This window comes from Galeopterus variegatus, unplaced genomic scaffold (assembly GCF_000696425.1).
Source record: "Galeopterus variegatus unplaced genomic scaffold, G_variegatus-3.0.2 Scaffold3596, whole genome shotgun sequence".
Classification (NCBI taxonomy): domain Eukaryota; kingdom Metazoa; phylum Chordata; class Mammalia; order Dermoptera; family Cynocephalidae; genus Galeopterus; species Galeopterus variegatus.
In genome coordinates, this window is record NW_007729707.1 from 148,459 (window position 1) to 167,204 (window position 18,746).

An 18,746-nucleotide genomic window follows, 5' to 3' on the forward strand; every position below is an offset into this window, starting at 1 on the left:
AGTAGGCAAGGGCTGGGGCACTGGGGAGGTGCTGAGGACCCAGTGCCCTCTAGCGGCCAGGTGCAGGGGCGGCTGCAGCATCCCTGCAGGAGAAAGCAGGGAGGGGCCAGGTGGGACTGGGAGCTCAGTAAGTTGCCCTTAGGAATAAATAGATGAGGCGGGGAGCGGGGGGGATCCACTGTATTAGAGGTCTCCTCAATGCAGCTGGGAGTGGTCCTTTCTTATGGATCTCCATGGTAGGGGGTGTGGGGGTGGCACGCCATGCCTTGTCTTAAAAGCATGGGAAAGTCTGGAGGGAGCCCAGAGAGTGTTCCCTTGAGGAGAGAAGGGGAAGCCACATGGAAGTATGTCAGGATGATGCTTACGAGATCCTACAGGTGAGTGACCCAGGAGAGGGATACTGGTGCATATCTGCTGCTCAGGCACTGATGGGGGCCTGAGAACTGAGGGGCCCTTCAGCGATGGGGAGCAGGCCAGTTTTCTCCCACAGAAAAATCATACTTGAAAGCTGCTGGCTCCTCCCTCTCTGCCTCATCCCTTGCCATGACTAGATCTCCAGCACGCAGGAGCCAGTTAGTATTTTGAGATGTTGGTGAGGAATCTCATGGGGCTCACACACCCTCTGGGGTGCTCACATCTGTTTCCAGGTGGCCTCTCTAGGACATCACACCTCATCTGCACAGTCCTCCTACACCTGTCTCTGGAATCCAGCTCTTCTTGTGGTCTTGAAGGTTAACTGGAGGAAGAGCCAGGTGGGAATGCAGGGGAAGGGGGGCATCCAGGGAAGGCAGATGTATGAAGCCCACCAACTCTGAAGGTGCTAACCCCAATGGAGCCCCCCATGTGGGAGGCCCACTTCATGGCAGTCCTGCCTCAGACCCCTGCCCTCTCCCCTTCTCTCTCTTTAGAACAGCAGGACACATCTTTGCCTGGGTCCACTCACCACCAGCCCAGGGGAGGGGACGCTTTCTTCTATCTTCTCCTGGCTGCCCCTTCCCCATTCCTGACCCCTCACCCCTTCCTAGGCCTCTGTGTCCATCCTTCTTCTCCTACCCCTGGCCCTCTAGCTCTCACTTGGAGGGTGAGAAGTCTAGGAACCTGCATCTGCCGCTGGTTTCACCACTGATGGCATAATTCCTGAAAGTTCTCTGGAGTTCTCTGTCTTTGCTTGTAAAGGAAGGGATTTGGATTTGATGATTTGCCAGAGACCTTTGAGTTCTGACATCCTGGCTCTCCTAATCCTCCATGACCTCTTTCCTACAGCTGGTCCCAGGGCTGTAGTTAGAACACATCAACTGCTTTAACCAACATGAGACATTTCTTAGGAATATGGCCATATAGGAAATAATTTAGGGAGAAAGTGGAAAATATCCAATTCCTGGAACATCGCTCTTTCTCCAGGCCATGTGAAGAATCCCCAAATCCATGGAAGTCATCTGGTGCACTCCTGCCTCAGACTCATAAACCAGAGCAGGTAGACCCTGGCCAGGCTCCTCTCCTTTCTTACCATGTGACACCAGTGATATTAATGGATCTCCCTTGCCTTTAGACCCCTGTAGGACTCCACATTCCCCATTTACCCTTGTGCCTGGCCTTTTGTAAGTCCTGGGAGGACCCCACCAGGGCCTACTGAAAAGAGGGACAATCAAGGAAAGGGCTTCCTTCACCAGAAGCTAGACCTATCTCCTCCAAGGTATCACTCCCTTTCAACCAAGGTCCACTTCCTGGAGTTGAACTTAAATCTTTCTTACTGCCATGTGAAACATGTCCCCTAGTTTTGTTCCCCCAGAACTAGAGAGCTGCTCATTAGCATCCACCTGCCTCCCTCAGTCCCATTTAACTCCCACCTCCCCTAGGCTTTTCCTACAGGTTCTATTTTTTAAACCTTTCCTCATTTCTCCTATTGGCTCTGGCTCCTCTCCAGAATCTCCAATCCTTCTTAAATGTGACAGCTAAAATTAGATGCCGGGAGAAGGCCAAGTGCAGTGGGATGATCACACCCTGCCTTGCAAGTGCTGCTTCCTCCTTTCTCGGTCCTGTCCCAGCCTGGTATGGGCTGGCTCTTCCCTGAGGACACTACTAGGCTTGTGATCCCCTATAACACTGGGTCCCTTGGGTTTTCTCCTCATTTCCCCATGGATTGAGGAGGCTCGTGTTTAACTTTTAAAGCCTTGCCTTCTATTTCCCACCCATCCTGAATTGATCACTTTTCTAATCTGCCAAGGTTCTTCTGAATTATATTCCTGCTCTCTTGGACTGAGTGTTTTCCTTCTGGTACTCTAGCGTAAGCAAGGATGCAGTTCAAAGATGTTCTTAGCTGGTCTTGGTTTATTCATTTGTTCAGTCACTCATTCATTTAGTCAGCAGCTATTTGCTCAGTCTCTTCTTTGTGCCAACTGCTGTGCGGGCGTGGGGATGCCCCCAGGCATAAGGCAGTCACCGGCCTCCATGGAGATCACAGTCTCAGCGAGGAAAATTGAAATGGGACAAGGGCTGCCCAGGGGCTTGGGGAAGAATGTAGGAGGGGTCCAACTGTCTCTGGGGAAATTGTTGTAGCATATGGCAACTGTATTTCAGTAATGCAGGCTCTATTGTGCTTTAAAAATCAAAACCTGCAAATCTTAGTATCTTAATGCAATAAAGGTTTATTTCTTGTTCATACAAATTCCAGTGTAGGTTGTATGATTCTCCAGAGCAGACATCCTCTCTACAGGGATGCCTTCTGTCTTGTTATGTCATGTCAACACGTGTCTACTTCCAGGTTACCACGGCAGGGAAAGGAGAACTTGGAGAACTCACTCCTGTCTTCAAGTGCCTTGGACCAGAAGAGACCCACATCACCCCAGCTCACATCCCATTGGCTGGAACTGGTCACATGACCCCAATGTAACCACAAGGGAGGCTGGGAGAGAAAACCTTGCCAGGTGCTCAGAGGAAATGGGGTCATGAATACGCAGTATTGTCTCTGCCACAGCAACTCACGTGGCTGGATCCCAGAAAGAAAAGGCCAAGGCATTACTATCACCTCCAAGCTATAGGTTTAAGAGCAGTCTTAATAGAGGGGTGCCCAGAGGCGAGGAAGATGGAAAGAGGGTGGGGACGGGGTGAAGGAGGGCAGAGGAGGAAGGGGCACGTTGCTCACAACCTCCCGCACCCCACGCTGACTGATTCCAGCAGCCAGGGGCCACACCTCTCTCTTCAGCTACCTGTCTCAAAGTAGCTCATAGTCCAAAGAAGAGGGCCAGGGCAGAAAGCCTGATATATCCTACCCGAGGAAGGCCCAAGTCTGGGTCACCTCCTTGGGGTAATCGAGGTAAGAATTGACTCAATCACTAACCAACTGTGGCATCATGAATTAGGCGCTTCACAACCTCAGTACACGGTGCACTGGCAGTCTTATTAAGTTGGTCTCTGATCTCTTTGTGCTCAAATCCCTTGCTTGAAACATGCAGTTGCCCTCCACCCCCACCCCAGCTTTGCATCTCCAGGGGGCCTATCCTTGCAGGCTGCCCTCCCCAGACTCTGTGCCAGCCGGGTTCTGTCTCCCTTGTGGGGAGTGCAGGATTAGGGAAGCAGCAGCTGTCTGTCTCCCTCTCTCCCTGCCTGGGGTGACTTCTCTGGCAGTGGCCGAGTCTCCTCTGAGGTCTCAGCTCCTGCAGTGTAGCCTGGCCATGGTTCCCACGGGTGGCCCCAGCTCCCAGGCTCTGTCAACAACCCCTCCTCTCTCTCTCTCTGTCTCTCTCTCTCCCTAGAGTTGGCAGAGGCTTCCTGAGGTTGCTAATTTCTAAGTTACTTCTCTGCCCCTCCTGGGTCTTGGCTCCTCCAACACCTGTGCAAACAGGTCCTTGCATGATGTTCCTTCCATCATAAACTGGAATTGATTTTTGTTCTCCTGTTTAGACCCTGACTGATGTACCTTCTACTTGGCAGGATGCTGGTGGGGACGGGGGAGGGAAGACGAGAGAATGGAGTGGGTGTTAATTGAAGTAGAGGATATGAACAATGGAAACCACGTGCAAATGATGGTCTCCTTTCTACCCCACTTTGTGGTCTCCAACACATACATTCACCCTCCCAAGAGCTGTGTCATCCAAATTGGTCCTTGGCAATGGTGGTGGTGGGGTAAACATACATCAGGACAAGCTCCAGCTGATGCCCTCCCGGTTGTTCTTGAGGTAAATGGTTATAAAGGCAGCATTGAGCCCTCCAAGCTAGAACAGAATTTTTCAGTAGCTTCCTGCAGACAAAGCCTGTGTTGCCACATCCATTCATAAGTCCCATGTTTTGAAAGCTCATGGGGATATGTTTTGGTGCAGGCAGGGCTTGCTGCGTCACATAAATCACCCCCAGGAAGGCGACCAGCTTCTCAGCCGACGCGATGGGCTAACTATGCCCATCCATCCCAGCCCAGCTCACGGAATCCCCAGCAGTGCAGGCAGCAGAAAGCCTGAGTTCTCTGTATGCAGAAGAACAGCTCGGAGGTGGGGAAATAAATAAAATCAGAAACCATAAATAAACCCGTTGGCCTCACACAGGGTGAATAAGCAGCCCCCTGGGGAGTTGTGCTCTGCTTCCATGGAGGTGATTAAATTCCAAACTAACCCAGCAACCTCTATTGGAAAGGCAGGGCCAGGACTCTGGGGCTGGGGGAGAGGGATAACATCATAAAATATTAGAAAACTGGGAGATTTTGGAGTGAGAATCAGAACTTTAGAATTGTAAGGCACCTTTCTGGTGGCTCTCAACCCTAGCTGCACATTGGGATCACTTGCGGTGCTTTAAAAAAAAAAAAAAAAAAAACAGAAAGGCCAGATCAAACTAACCCAGCAACCTCTATTGGAAAGGCAGGGCCAGGACTCTGGGGCTGGGGGAGAGGGATAACATCATAAAATATTAGAAAACTGGGAGATTTTGGAGTGAGAATCAGAACTTTAGAATTGTAAGGCACCTTTCTGGTGGCTCTCAACCCTAGCTGCACATTGGGATCACTTGCGGTGCTTTAAAAAAAAAAAAAAAAAAAAACTAGAAAGGCCAGATGTCTCCCCTTCCCAGCCCCTGCAGATTTTGACTCAGTAAGGTTGGACGGGGGCTGAGCTCCTCAGGTGATTCCAAAACGTACCCCAGTCCAGAAGCTGCAATCTCCACTGTTAAGGAACTCAGGGGTTCTGAGAGCAAGGCCAAGGGGGGTTCCTCTGCTAAAATTAAATCATAGGGCTCTTTTCCCAATGCACAAAAGGAATCAAGTTAATGAATAGAATGTTCTGTATTTAAAGTTTTTCACCCATAAATTTTTCTTCTCCCTTTGGCACCTGCTGATACATGCCTGCCAGTAATCGTTGAGAAAGCAATATGAACAGAAAATCTCAGAAGCCATTGATCGCATCTGCTTTGCTGGCTTTTTTGTTTTGGTAAGCTCGTGTGCTTGAGCCCGTGTTTTTGTATTGTGTTTCTAGCACAAATCGAATTAAAGTTAACGTTTCCAGGCAATTTAAGCTTTGGATAACTAAATCAGACAGCAGTCCCCTCAAATCCTCATTAGAGCAAGTGGGTTAGGTATAAATAAATGACTCCATCTTTTGATGAACTTCAATTTCCAGGTGGTACAGCCCTACTAAAGGTCAAGACCACAAATCCCAAAACTAGCCTACCCAGGGGTGAATGTCAATCCAACTGTTAATTAGGCATGTGACCTTGAATAAGCTAATCAACCTCTCTGTGCTTTAGTTTCCTTATGTGGGGAAAAGGGATAATAAATTCCTCATTTGGTTGTTGTAAGGACTAAATAAGTCTCTATATTTAAAGCGCTTTCAGCAGCACCTGGCAGTAATGCTATTAGGTGAACACATTTCAGGACTTGGGGAGTGTGGGATAGTAACACTAGTATCTTAAAAGAGGATGCTTAGTTGATGAAATAGTCCTCTTCCCATTACTTTTTAATCACACAATAATGCACAGATCATTCTCATTTTAAATATCCAAGCAATATCACAGTATATAGAATGTAGGACTGTCCCTCTGTAGTAACACCCACCCCACTGCTGCTTCTTCCTGGATGGTGTCCACTGCTTTCCACGTGGTACACGTCCTGCTGAATCTTTCCCTGGTACATTCACGTACTTGCACTTGGCCCTGGGAATGCACAGTAACCAAGACATATCCTGTTCTCTGGCGACTCACAGTCTGCTAGGACAAATAGGCAAGAAAATAAAGCACAAGACAGACTGGTGTCTGGTAGGAAGCAGCGTCTAATTGGAGAAAGCACATGTAGTTTCCAGCTTTACCTGTGAGGAAGGATGTAGAAGGATTCTGGTGCCAGGTCAGGAGCTAGACCAGTGGTTTTCAAAGTGTGGCCCTTGGACCACCACCAGCAGCAGCACCACCTGGATGACTGTTAGAACTGAAATTCTCAGGCCCACCTGGAACTATGCATCAGAAGCCCTGGGACAGGAGGGAGCAATCTGAGTTTTGACAAGCCCTACGGGGGATTCTGATGCACCCTGAAGCTTGAGAACCACTGTCCTAGAAGAACCAGTCCCCTCTAAAGTCATTCTCTGAGACTCCCTGTTCTCCCACCTGTAAACCAAGAAGGAATGTGGATGAAATGGCTGCAGAGCTGCCCAAGAGAGACGAGGCTGCAGATTGTGAGCTCATCACAGGGTCACCTCTGGAGGAATGAAAGGCACAGAGTTGCCCATTGGGTTGGGGGCAGGGGAGGAGTCATTTTAGCCATTTCCCCAGCAGGCTGGACCTTTTCCTCGGAGACATGTCTCAGCCCCTCCCCTTTGCTTAAGGAGACTGTCGCTGCAAGCTTCTTAACCAATTCCTCTGGAGGACTCAGCAAAGCGCACACACCATTCATAATGAATGAGCCCATTTCCTGTGTAAATCAGATGGGAGTTGGGACAGATTAGCCCTGGTAATGGAGTTAAAGTCAAGCTCATTTGTTTGCAAAATTATCGGGAAGTCAGAGTCCCTTCGTGCAACTCTGTATGTTGAGGGCAGAGCAGGGGAGGCGGCAGGAGGATGTTTCCTTGGTTAAGAATGTGTTGCTGCGTGCATGCCTGGTATGTATATTTTCATGTAGATATTTTTAGGAGAGAAGCAGGAATATGAATGCCTTATGCCGGAGGCTGAGGCCCTGACTTGATACAGTCATGGCTGGGACCCCTGCCCTGCCCAGGATCCAGTTCTGGTCCTGACCTCCAGCCTGCTGGGGGTGGGAAGTGGGAGTTCTGCTACTTTCTCAAGAATGAATAGTTTTTCCTTTCAAAGGTCACCTATTCTTGGATTCTCACATATTAACACCACCAAAGAACCATCATTTCTCATTAAACCAACTTGAATTCTTCAAAGGAACCCACCTGGGATGGGGCGAATCACCCTGGGAGGTAATGCAGTGATATCTGAAGCTCTCGCCTTTGTCCCAGAGTCAACCACTCTTGAGGCTCTTCTAGTCATTACCACTGGCATCACTTGGCTGGCCTCACGAGTACCCTGGCTCCTTTGAGGCTGTTTCCCAATAAAGTCACAATTTCTTTCATTCCTGCCTGGGCTGGAACAGTTAAACAAGGCTTTACTAGAAGCTCAGGAACACAATAGGAAGAAAAAATACAGGGAATCATGCGCAGCTGGACAATCTGGTTCACAGGGCTGTCCTGCTTTGGGGCGCCTGGCTCACTTCCATCTCCACTCCTGCCTGCCTCATTCTGCTGGGCGCCGTCTTGGTTCTCACTGCCAAGAGCTCCTGCCTGGACTACAGCCCCCTCATGGTTGAAGGTCAGGAAATGAGGCCCAGAGAGAGACAGATGTTTCTTCTCGCTGTCTAGGAACTGCCTTTAGCATTCTAGGTCTCTGACTGAGGACTCTACTCTTCCAGGTATGATTGAACAGGAATGCAAGGACATTTTTTTTAGGATAGGGTTTATCTCTTCTCCAGGAAGGTGTGGTCCCAACAGGCACTAATGTCTCCAAATGTAACACAGTAAGGCTAAATCAACTCCAAAGACAAACAGAGAACCAAGGGCCACTACTCAGCAGATGTGCCCACAGCCCTGTTTGGTCCCCAGATGATCAACACTGACCCTTACCAGGCTGATGTATCTTTCTGACACTCTACTTTGAACTTATTCCCCGAGCTGTATCTGATCCTTCCCGCCTCCATCCCCCCTTCAATCTTTCCCTCCCAGTAGATAGGTCTTATTTCCCATCCTGGGCTCCCCATGTCCCTCCCCAGCTAAGTTGAATCACCTCATACTTGAGCTGTGATAGGAGAAGCTGTACCGAAGGTTTCCAGAAAGACTTGTGAGAATCTGTAGCCAATATGGGTTTGACCCCATACAGAACACAGTCTAGGATTGGAGTGAATTTGCAGGCTCCAGTCAGTAGTAGGAGGCCAGGCCCCACAGAAGAGCTTCCAGGGGCTCAGACTCCTGCTGCTCCTTCCTGGGAGAGCCCCGGTTTCATGTAAGAACATGCTGTTCCTCACTGGGGATGTTCACCTTCCTTTGCTTAAAATCCTCTCTCAGTCCCAATGCCACTTTGGATAAAGGCCAAACAACTCAGCATGGCCCACAGGCCTTTTAGGATCTTGCCCCTGCCTGGGTATCTGGTCTATCCATTGCCAAATCCACCCCTGTGCCCCTTGGCCTTACCCACACTACACTCTGCCTGGTAAACTCTGATCTATCCCGGAAGACTGAGCTCAAATGTAACCTCCTCTGTATGCTCCTCTGAGCACCCCATCCAGAGGGGTTTCTCACTTTCTCCTCTGTTTCCCCAGCACCCACAGTTCCCCTGTTTATCCCACAGGACTTCTCACATCCTTTGATAATGATTTGTCTGTGAGCCAGACTTCCACAGCGGGCTGTGGCCCTCTGGGAGGAGGATTTCTATATATCCTTCTGTGCACACAGTGTGGGACAGGTGGGAAAGGCCAAATGAACAAGGAACTGAATGAGGCTCAGCTTGAGCCCCGGCCAGGGAAGTCCATGGAGCTTGGAAGACCGTGATTCCCCAGGGATTCAGCCCCCTACAATGACAGCCATGTTCCTCTCCTAGAGGACCCACTTTCATCACCAGAATGCATGTTTTTCTCCCAAAATGCTAAAACCGAAATTGTGGGGGAAGGAAATGCATGGAAGCCTACTAGATGCCTTATTATCCCTAAGCCAGGTGTTCCTGGAGGGGTCAGTGCCCACTCTCTACTCCTCCCACCTGCCAGATGGCTCCTTTGAAATAGGCAAGTCTAATTTTATAGCCAGAGGAGGCTGCAAGGATGGAAAACTCCAGCTTCAGGGACTTTATTACCCTTGTATCTTGCAGGATCAGGCTCCTTCCCAGAGAGCAGGGCCCCAGATCCCAGAGCCACGGCCATCTTCAGGCTGTTGCCTGTGCCGTGCAAGGAGGAAGGGAAGCTGTTTTAAAGAGCACGTCCCTCTCCACTGACGGGATGCTGCTCAAAGCCCATCGTTAGCCCTTCACCCTGTGAGGGCTGGGGTTTGGAGAGACTCCGGAATTCAAATGTCCCTGAGAGAGATAACAACTTAAGTAATTATCAGTAAATTCCTCAAGGAAAGTTGCTTTACCAGATGATGAGAACTGTCTTAGCTTGGGCTTCCATAACAAAACACCATAGGCTGGGTGGTTTGAACCCCAGGTATTTCTCACAGCTCTGGAGGCTGGAAGTTCAAGATCAGGATGCCATCGTGGTCAGAGTTTAGTGTCTGACTTGGAAATTAAGATTCTCGCTGTGTCCTCACATGGCAGAGAGAGTTTTGGTATCTCTTCCTCTTCTCATAAGGGCACTAATCCCATCATGAGGTCCCCACCCTCATAACCTCATCTAAACTTAATCTCCCTGAGGCCCCATCTCTAAATAACATCACATTGGGGGTTAAGGCCTTGACATATGAATTGGACAGTGGGGAGTAGGGCACAATTCAGTCCACAACAGAAACAATGCCCTGCAGGAATGAAGGAGTTAGCCTAAGGCTCCTGGCCAGAATAACAAGGCAAATCACTAATATTTGCATAGTGCCTCATATCCTGCAAACAGGGATGTGTGTATGGTTGTTCAGATTGTACAGCATATAACCCTAGTGGTTACCAGTAACGTCAGAGACCTTATAGATTTGTCAGCTTAATATCACTATGTTATGGCAGAAGGCCATGAGGTGTGTTATTCTAGGAAAATCAGTATATTAGGATGACCATCCAATGAATAAAATGTCTTGAGGAAGGATCCCTTTTTTCTCACCCACACACACTGTGTAAGCTAGATTACCCTGCTGCAAAGTCTCCTTTGATATTCTACCTCAAGACAACTCTATTGGTTAGGTATTCTGGGTCCATCTTACTGGTAAGGACACTGAGCTGGGCAGGATCCAGGTAGTTTAGTGGGTATGTAAGGGACTAGTGACCTGTAACACAAGCTCAAGACAGAGACACTTTCCCACTGTTTCCTGGCCACTGTAGATGCTGTGTCTGGTTCCATCACCTCCCATGAACATGTTTCTACTGGTGGTGCTCTGCAGAACATCCACTCCTCAGCTCCATCCTCTTGGGAGCTCCAGTCCCTTCTGGCCACACAAGAGCCACCTGACTCTGGAGGGCAGTGTGTTGAGAACTGCCATCCCCAACCCCAACTCGCCCTGATGGTCGAGGCCAGAAAAGAAAAAGACACTTTTGGAAACTGGGAATTCACTTTGAATTTGGGTGATGGGGTAAGGAAGTGGGGAACCCCAGACTGCTGTCTCAAGTGAGGTCTCACCAAAGCACCTGTGTGGAGATACACGAGAAATAAATAGGAGCTTCCACCTCAAACTTAGAGGGAATCCTAAGGTTATCTTTGAAAAAAATAAGTTAAAATAAAGAACGGCACAAATTTGAAGGGTTTGGAACCTCTGTTAATCAAACTTGTGACTGAATAATTCTTGTATTTTTTTCAAATTGAGGTATGATATACATACAATAAAGTCTGCATCAGTGTGCAGCTTGGTGGATTCTTATGTATGTACATGCCTGTGTAACTACCACCTCTATCAACACACAGAGTGTTTGAGCCCCCCAGTGTTCTGGATACCCCTTTCCAGTCTCTATCCCAGCCCACAAGTAACCACTATTGTGATCCCCATCATCAAGATTAGCTGTCCCTCTTCTTGAACTTCATATAAATGGACACATACAGTATGTCCTTTTTCGTGCCTGGCTTCTTTCTCTCAACCAAACATCTGTGTGATTCATCCACACTGCTGTGTGTAATGGTAGTTTGTTCATTCTCTTTGCTGTGTAGTATTCCACGTGTGACTATCCTACAAATTATTTATCCATTCTGTTGTGGACAGACATTGGCTTGTTTCCAGTTTGGGGCCGTCATGAATAAAGCTGCTGTGAACATTCTCAGGCACGTTGTTTGATGGGCAAAAGCCCTCATTTCTCTGGAGTAAATATCTAGCAGTGGAATTGCTAAGGCTTAGGGTTTCACAGTGCAGTTAGATTATTGGGGGGGGGGGGGGGCCAGAGAGATTTGTTTCAAGCGCCCACTCCGCCACTGTGTGGCCTTGGGTAGCCCACTTGCTCTCTCTGGGCCTTGGTATTCTTCTTTGGTGAAATGGGGCCCAGAACATATCCCTCAGGTGGCCAGTAGGAGAGACAATGCTTGTTGAGCACCTTGTATGGCGCCTGGCACACGTAAGAAAGTGATAGCCCCCATCCACTCTTCTCCCTCTTTCCCATATCACCAGTCTCAGCTCAGCCACTCCTCAGGAAAAGCGTGGCTGAAAGTCCCTATCTGTGCTGAACCCCATAAGCTGGCAAGGCACTGTAGCTGAGGCAATGCCTTCAGAGCTGTTCCTCATACTGGAAGGATCTGCCCTCTGTGGTGGACACGTATGGTTCTCTCTGCCCAGAACACTCTTCCTCATCTTCTGCAATGCTCCTGTGAACCACATGGTTCTGATGAGGGCTGGTAATCATGGTGCCCCATTCCTGTCCCATACTCCAACTCCAGTGACAGTGACCAGCCTAGGGTTGGTCACGTGATGCAGGCCTGGTCAGGTGGATTATTTCCTCAGGATTTTCAAACTTGAGCTCAGAAGAGAGAGCCTTTTCCTCTCCAGTCACAAGGTTTTTAGATGGGTGTGAGTGCAGATCTGGTCATGGATCAGGTCCTCAACAACTCCCACCCCTCTACCTACATGGGAAGGAAATAGTCAGTGAGATGAGAGGTCACACAGCGAAAAGCTGGGAGAGACAGTAAATGAGGCAGAGCTGCTGACAGCCGTGCCTTTGGCTCCAGGTATTCCTGAGGCTTTTTTGCTGGCCTTCCTTGTTATTGGGTTTCATGATACAATAAATCTCTCCTTCTATCTAAGCTACCTTGAGTTACATTTCTGCCACTTGCTCCCATGGTAGTTCTGACAAATATACCTTACATGAAAGACCAAACTGAAGCCCTTGCAGGTCTTGCCCTCATCTTTCTCAGGCTACACCTACCTGGCCTTTCTCTTTGCACCAAAACCTCTCAAGCATGCTCTCTGCTTGTGAAGTCAAGTCCAGGGTCACTTATGAAGCACACATTTGGTGTGCACCCAGCCCAGGCGGGGACTCTGGGTGTAGGGAAAGCAAGTTGATGGCCTGGCTCCTGACCTTGAGCTTTGCAACATCCTTGCACAATTTCTCATCATTGCTGTCTGATTTATGCTCCTTTCCTTGGCATAGTATTGACAAATGGAAGATTTGATAGGTTCTCTACAGGTCATCTATTTAGCATGTCCTCAGTTAATGCAGGAAAGAAATGATGTTCAGTTTTTAAGTGATTGAACTCCAGCCACATTTTATTTTCAGCAACATGCCCAGAGACCTAAGCAGCCGCCCTGTCCTGAGCTGGAAATGACTTGTTAACTAAAGGAAGATCAGCCCTGCTCGACTGCTGTCTTCCTAGGTGGTCTCTGAAAACACTAAAATCTTGTTACCAGCAGTTTTAACCAGGGGCAGGTGGGTAGTGAGAGAGTGTCAGACATGTTGACTTTGGTGCTAAGGCACAAATAGGATTGAGCAAGGAGGGAGGAGAGTTCTATCACTGCTCAAGTCCCCAAGGGACTGGATGGTTTATTAAACCAGCTGTCTGATGTGCCTCCTGTGAGAGGGCTACCTGGACACCTCCTGTGAGCAGGGTCACTGCATCATTTGGCCACAGTTCTTTACTGCTCCTTGTGTGCATACCCTTTGCTGTGTGACTGTGCTGTGTGCTTTCACCTGGGTGGGGTGATATGCTCCAGCTCTTCACTCTGAGTTTGCCAAGTGATTGGCCTTGGACAGTGAGATATCTGTAAGACACAACTGAGGCTTGAAAAAGTGCTCTCTTAAACTTCCCCTTGCCCTGATAACATGCTCAGGCCAGCCTGTTGGAGGGTGAGAAACACATGAAACAGAGCCAAGTCACTCAAGTCCTACTAGCCAAGGCTAGCCCATAGCAGCCAATAGCCAGCCCACCTCCAGGCATGTGAGTGAATCCAGCGGATACCAGAAGAACCGCACAGCTGAGCCCCACCTAAATCATTGACTCACTATTTAAATGTTTACAGTTTAAAGCCACTGAATTTTGGGGTGCTTTATTAGGCAGCATTATTACAACAATAGATAGCAAATACACCAGCTCTAGTGCTGAGATTGTCAAACCACACATTTTCAGACTAACCAGATAGTAAAGAATGCTGAACCACTGAGAGATCTGAGTTAGTTATTTCAAGGAAAGGGTTCTGTTGGGAATTGCTTCTTAGGGCCTACAGTAACTAAGGTAAATGTTAAGCAGTTATTGTCAGGTTGAGGAACATATTTAAGAAAAAGATAAAATTCAGTTGTTATTTCTTTATTGATATGGCATTGAGAACTACTAAATAGTTTGGAAAAGAACTTTGGTTGTTATTATGATGCAATTCTTTTCCTGGAATCAGTACATACACAGGCACGATCTTTCTTTTACATAAAAATCTTTATTTTTTGTTTCCTTTGGCTTATTTACCTCCCTCATTTAACACTTAGTCCTCCATTTCTAGTGGCCCCTCCTCCTCCACAGGTACTCAAGTATCCTAAGGCTGCTTTGTGTACCTCTGGTAAAAAAGGAAGCAGTTAAGAAAACTAACTCAGGTTAAAATGTGGTAAACTTTTACACATTGTGGCACTGGAATTAGAGCAGAACTTGAAACAAACTTTTCTTCCAAAATACTTTTAGTAGTAGAGGAAAGGAAACCCGGGCCTCAGAGGACCTGGAAAGAGCCGAATGTGGCCATGGGGCATGTCCTTGAAGATCCATATTTAATCTAATAAATCCATATGAAATTTGCCAGTGATTCTACATTGGTAGTGTCACCAGGGGCCTTGCAGAAGCAAACACATGTCTTTTCCAAGAAACACACTGTAGACACAGATTTCAGAGAACTCTCACAGATAAAGTAGTGAAGAACATGAGCTCACAGTTTAAAATCCCCAAGGCCACAAGGAAACCAGCCACCATGGTAAGAGCTATTAAAAAGAAAACAATAAATTTAAGGATCAGGTCATCAAAAATAGAAAGTATTGTAATCATCACTTATTTGGTATATTAGTCAGGGTTCTCCAGAGAAACAGAATCAATGAGATATATATAGATTTATAAGAGGAGATTTATTGTGGGAATTGACTCATGTAATTATTGAGGCCAATAAGTCCCACGAAGAAGTCTGTAAGCTGGAGGACCAGGAAAGTGATGGGGTAATTCAGTCCGAGAAGAAATTGGGGTGGGTGGAGGGGGGCCATTACTATAAGTCCCAGAGTCCAAAGGTCCAAGAACCAGGATCTCCAATGTCCAAAGGCAGGAGAAGACGGATGTTCCTGATCAAAAAGAAAGAGACAGAGAGAATTTGCCTTTTCTCTGCCTTTTTGTTCTCTCTGGGCCCTCAATGAATCAGATGGTGCCCACCCACATTGGTGAGGCTGATCTTCCTTACTCACTCTACCAATTCAAATGCTATTCCCTTCTGGAAACCCCCTCACAGAAACAGAAATTCTGTTTTACCAGCTACCTGAGCATTCCTTAACCCAATCAAGCTGACAAAATGAACATCACACCCAGCACAAAAGTAGTGTTTAATACGTTTAAAGAATTAAAAGGGGATTGAAAGTGTGGCACGATCTATGAAGAGCAATCAAAACTGACTGGATAATTTGTAAGAGAACTAAATATAACTTCCATAAATGAAAAAAATAATTGAAGTAAAAAGCTTAATAGAAAGGAGATATAGCATGTTTAGCCACTGCTGAAGCAAGAATTTGTGAACTAAAGGATAGATTGGAAGTAACCCCACTGCCTAGGAAACTGAGTCTTTGGCATTGAGAAAGTAGATCTGGGAGGCTGGATGTTGCTGGGATGGGTGGCGTCTGGACTCAGTCCAGTAGTGTCCTGGTACCTGTAGTGGGATGGGCAGCTGGAAAAGTCGGCCATCCTACCTTCTGTATTAGAGAGGGGTGGGAATTGTGGGGACTGAGAAGTTGGGGGAGGTCTGGCTTGGTGGACAGAACTCAGCAGTAAAACAGACTGCATTAGGAAAGACCACCCAGAGTCATAAAATGTTTCAAAAGGCAGACATAGCAGGTACTCTGGTTATCAAAAAGGGTACTTCAAAAAGTTTATGGAAAAATAGAAATAGAAGATAATATGAATCTTTCCATGAGCTCTTGAAGACCCCTTTTATTGGTATATAACAAGCCACTCCCAAATTTAGGGGCTTAAAACAATAATTGTTTACTCTACTCAGGAATCTGCAATTTGGGCAGACTTGGTGGGGACAGCTTGCCTCTGCTCCACATGGCACTAGCTGGGGTGACTCAACTAGGGGCTGGAAGATGGCTTTCAAAGCAACTCACCTGGCTGGCAAATTGATGCTGGCTGTCAGCTAGGAGCTTGATGGGGCCCTTGGTTCCTTTCTGCATGGGTCTCTCCAAGGGCTATGCGGACTTCCTCACAAAATGGTGGATGAGTCGCCAAAGAGAAAGGCAGACATGCATTATTACCTAGCTTTATTACCTAGCTTCAGAAGCTACATGTTGTCACTTTGGCTGTCTCCTGTTGGAAGAGACAGTCACAAAGATCTGCCTGGATTCAAGGAGGAGGACAAGTAGGAAGGTTCTAGAGAGATTGTCACACCATCTTTGGAAAATACAGTCTGCCACAGGGGATGCCATTCCAGAATCAGATTATGGCTGGAGGCTTAGGCAGGCAGTCAATCAAGCTGTCATCCCTGAGCTGAGATCCAGTGGCAGAATCGCCGTCCCTGAGCAGGGCAGTTGACAAAGAGCAAGGCCACGCCAGGGAGTCAGGGTATCAGCGGATGGTATAAAGTAGTTAAGAGCAGAGGTTCTGGAGCCAAATTGCATGGGTTTGAATACTGGCTTCACCGATCAATAGTTTATAACCTTCGGCAAGAAACTTAACCCTGCTTTGCCTCGGTTTCCCCATCTATTAAATAGGATAGCAACAGTACTTATCTCATAGGATTGTTGTGAGGATCCGGCAAGTTAATACAGGCACAGAGCCTAGAACAGTGCCTGGCTCATGGCAAGGGCATGTAAGGATGAGCTGATTTGGGTATTAGTTTGTTTCACTGAAAAGGACTAGGAACCAAGCAGAAACAGGTTGCCAAATGTTCTGTATGGGAGCTCATAAGTGAGGCAGTCTTCCAGTAGCGAGAACTGGGGCACACAGCCTCACCCCTCCAGGCCTTCCCACCTCCTGTCAGAGTGGGTCCTGCATCAGCACCAGGCAGGCTGAGCCCTTCCCTGGGGGTGGGACGGGGTCCGCAGAGGGCGGGGCCTGATGGGGAATCCTTGCTGAAGGAGGTCAGTGTCCTTGGAGCGGCACGAGTGGTCTCTGGGCCCTGGCGTGGAGGGCCTGCTGGGCTCGGAGGCAACACCAAGTTCAGCAGTATAAAGGTCTCTGCAATGTTGTTCTAGCAGTAAAAATAGTGAGGAGTCCTGAGGCTACTTAGATGTAGAACAACTGTTTTCTCCGTAATGAGCCGCCGTAAGCGGCGTTTGATTAAAATTGCACGAGCATCCCGAGAACAGGGACTGCAGGCGTGCGGAGGGCTGTGGCGGCAGCCGTGCGTCTGTCAGGGCTGGGCTGCCCTTAGAGAGGGGCACCGTCCCGTGGCCTCCCCCAACTCCTTCCACGCAGGCACGTCTGCCTCCTGGTTCCCGGAGAGCTGTGGTGATCATCTTCACCCTCGGCATCATTCGGGAGCACTAGGTGAAGAGTCACACTCTGCTAGCTCCGGATATTTGTAGGCAGCATAGCGCAAATGACTTCAGTTCCTGAGATTTCCCAGGCTGCACTTCCAAGAATGGCCACAAGGTGGAGGCGTGACTCTAACCCGGTCCAGGGTCTGAGCGTTGGTTCATGAATCCAGGAGACTCCGCAGTCCAAAGCCCCCACCCCTAAAAACCTATCAAGGTTCAGAGTAACCTTGAGCTGTCTGCAGCCACAGTAATCCATGTAATGGGGTTGATTGTCAACTTGACTGTAGGGGGGACGGTGGGGGAGGTGTCTTTGGCTCTCTGCTGCCCAATGCCAAGTGACTGGGTAACTCAGGGATGGGAAGAGAGAGAAAAGGAGCCCCAAGGAACTTCCAAGGAAGCTGAGCAAGGGAGGCGCACACAGGCCCCCAGCACAGGATCGAGGGCTCCCAGGACTGGGGTTGGTATGGCCACCATGACTTTAAAACATCCTTCTGCCTTTAGCTGTGGGGGAAGCAGGTAAGAAAGCAGGAAGTGGAGAGGAAGTTGGATGTAAAAGCCGAGCTCCAGTGCAGCCAGGCTGGAGTGTGTGGTTCGTGCCCCAGCAGGTGCTCCTATACATTCATCTCAGCCTTGGGAAAGGGCAGCTACGAGCCTGCTGCCTGACAAGGATTCTGGGCAGAAGGGGACACACTCAGGCCCCACCCCCATGATCCCCAGGACAAGGGTTGCAGGACAGTCCCTGGTGGCAAAAACAGCCAAGATCTCCTGTTTGGGGTCTCTCCAAAAAGGGCCAAGTCTGGCTTGGTCTCCTTCATGGCCTTATCTGGAGGATTGATTATTCTCCCTGACTTATTCTTGCAAGGTGGAATTGCAAAGTTTCTACTTTTCCTGGCATTTTGCTCCCCAATAACATGTGAACAGATGCTGCAAGGTTCTCTCTGAGGATTGCCAGGTAGGGAGGGCAGAGCCTCCATGGTGAGGGTCTTTGCTTTTCTCTGGAAGGAGAAAATCCATTTTGCATTGCTCCGTGATTCCACTAACCCGTAAATGCATAGGCTGACGACTTGGGGTGTAGTTTTAGCCCTTCCCTCACTTTCCTCTTCTGTAATACTTACCTTGTGGAGTCATGTCTGTGACTTAGTATAATACTTCTAATAGCTCCTGGAGCCCAATCAGGGCTCAATAAATGGTAAATACATTCTTGTCTAGTAAGGGCTGGGTTTTTCTTTGTATATCTGTGATCTTGTTTATTCCATGGTACAATCCCATTTGGTGCATTCCAATCCTTTTTTCTTATTTTATTGATTTTTTTTCACGTGAAATATCTGAAAACATCTTCATTACAACAGTCAAGCACTGCGTATTGGAAGTAAAATATGAATGTCTTTCCTTACCATCCTTCAACATACATGTACCCACCCCTTACATGTATTACCAGATGGCAGTTCCAGGTTCTTGGTCAGACCGTGGGGAAA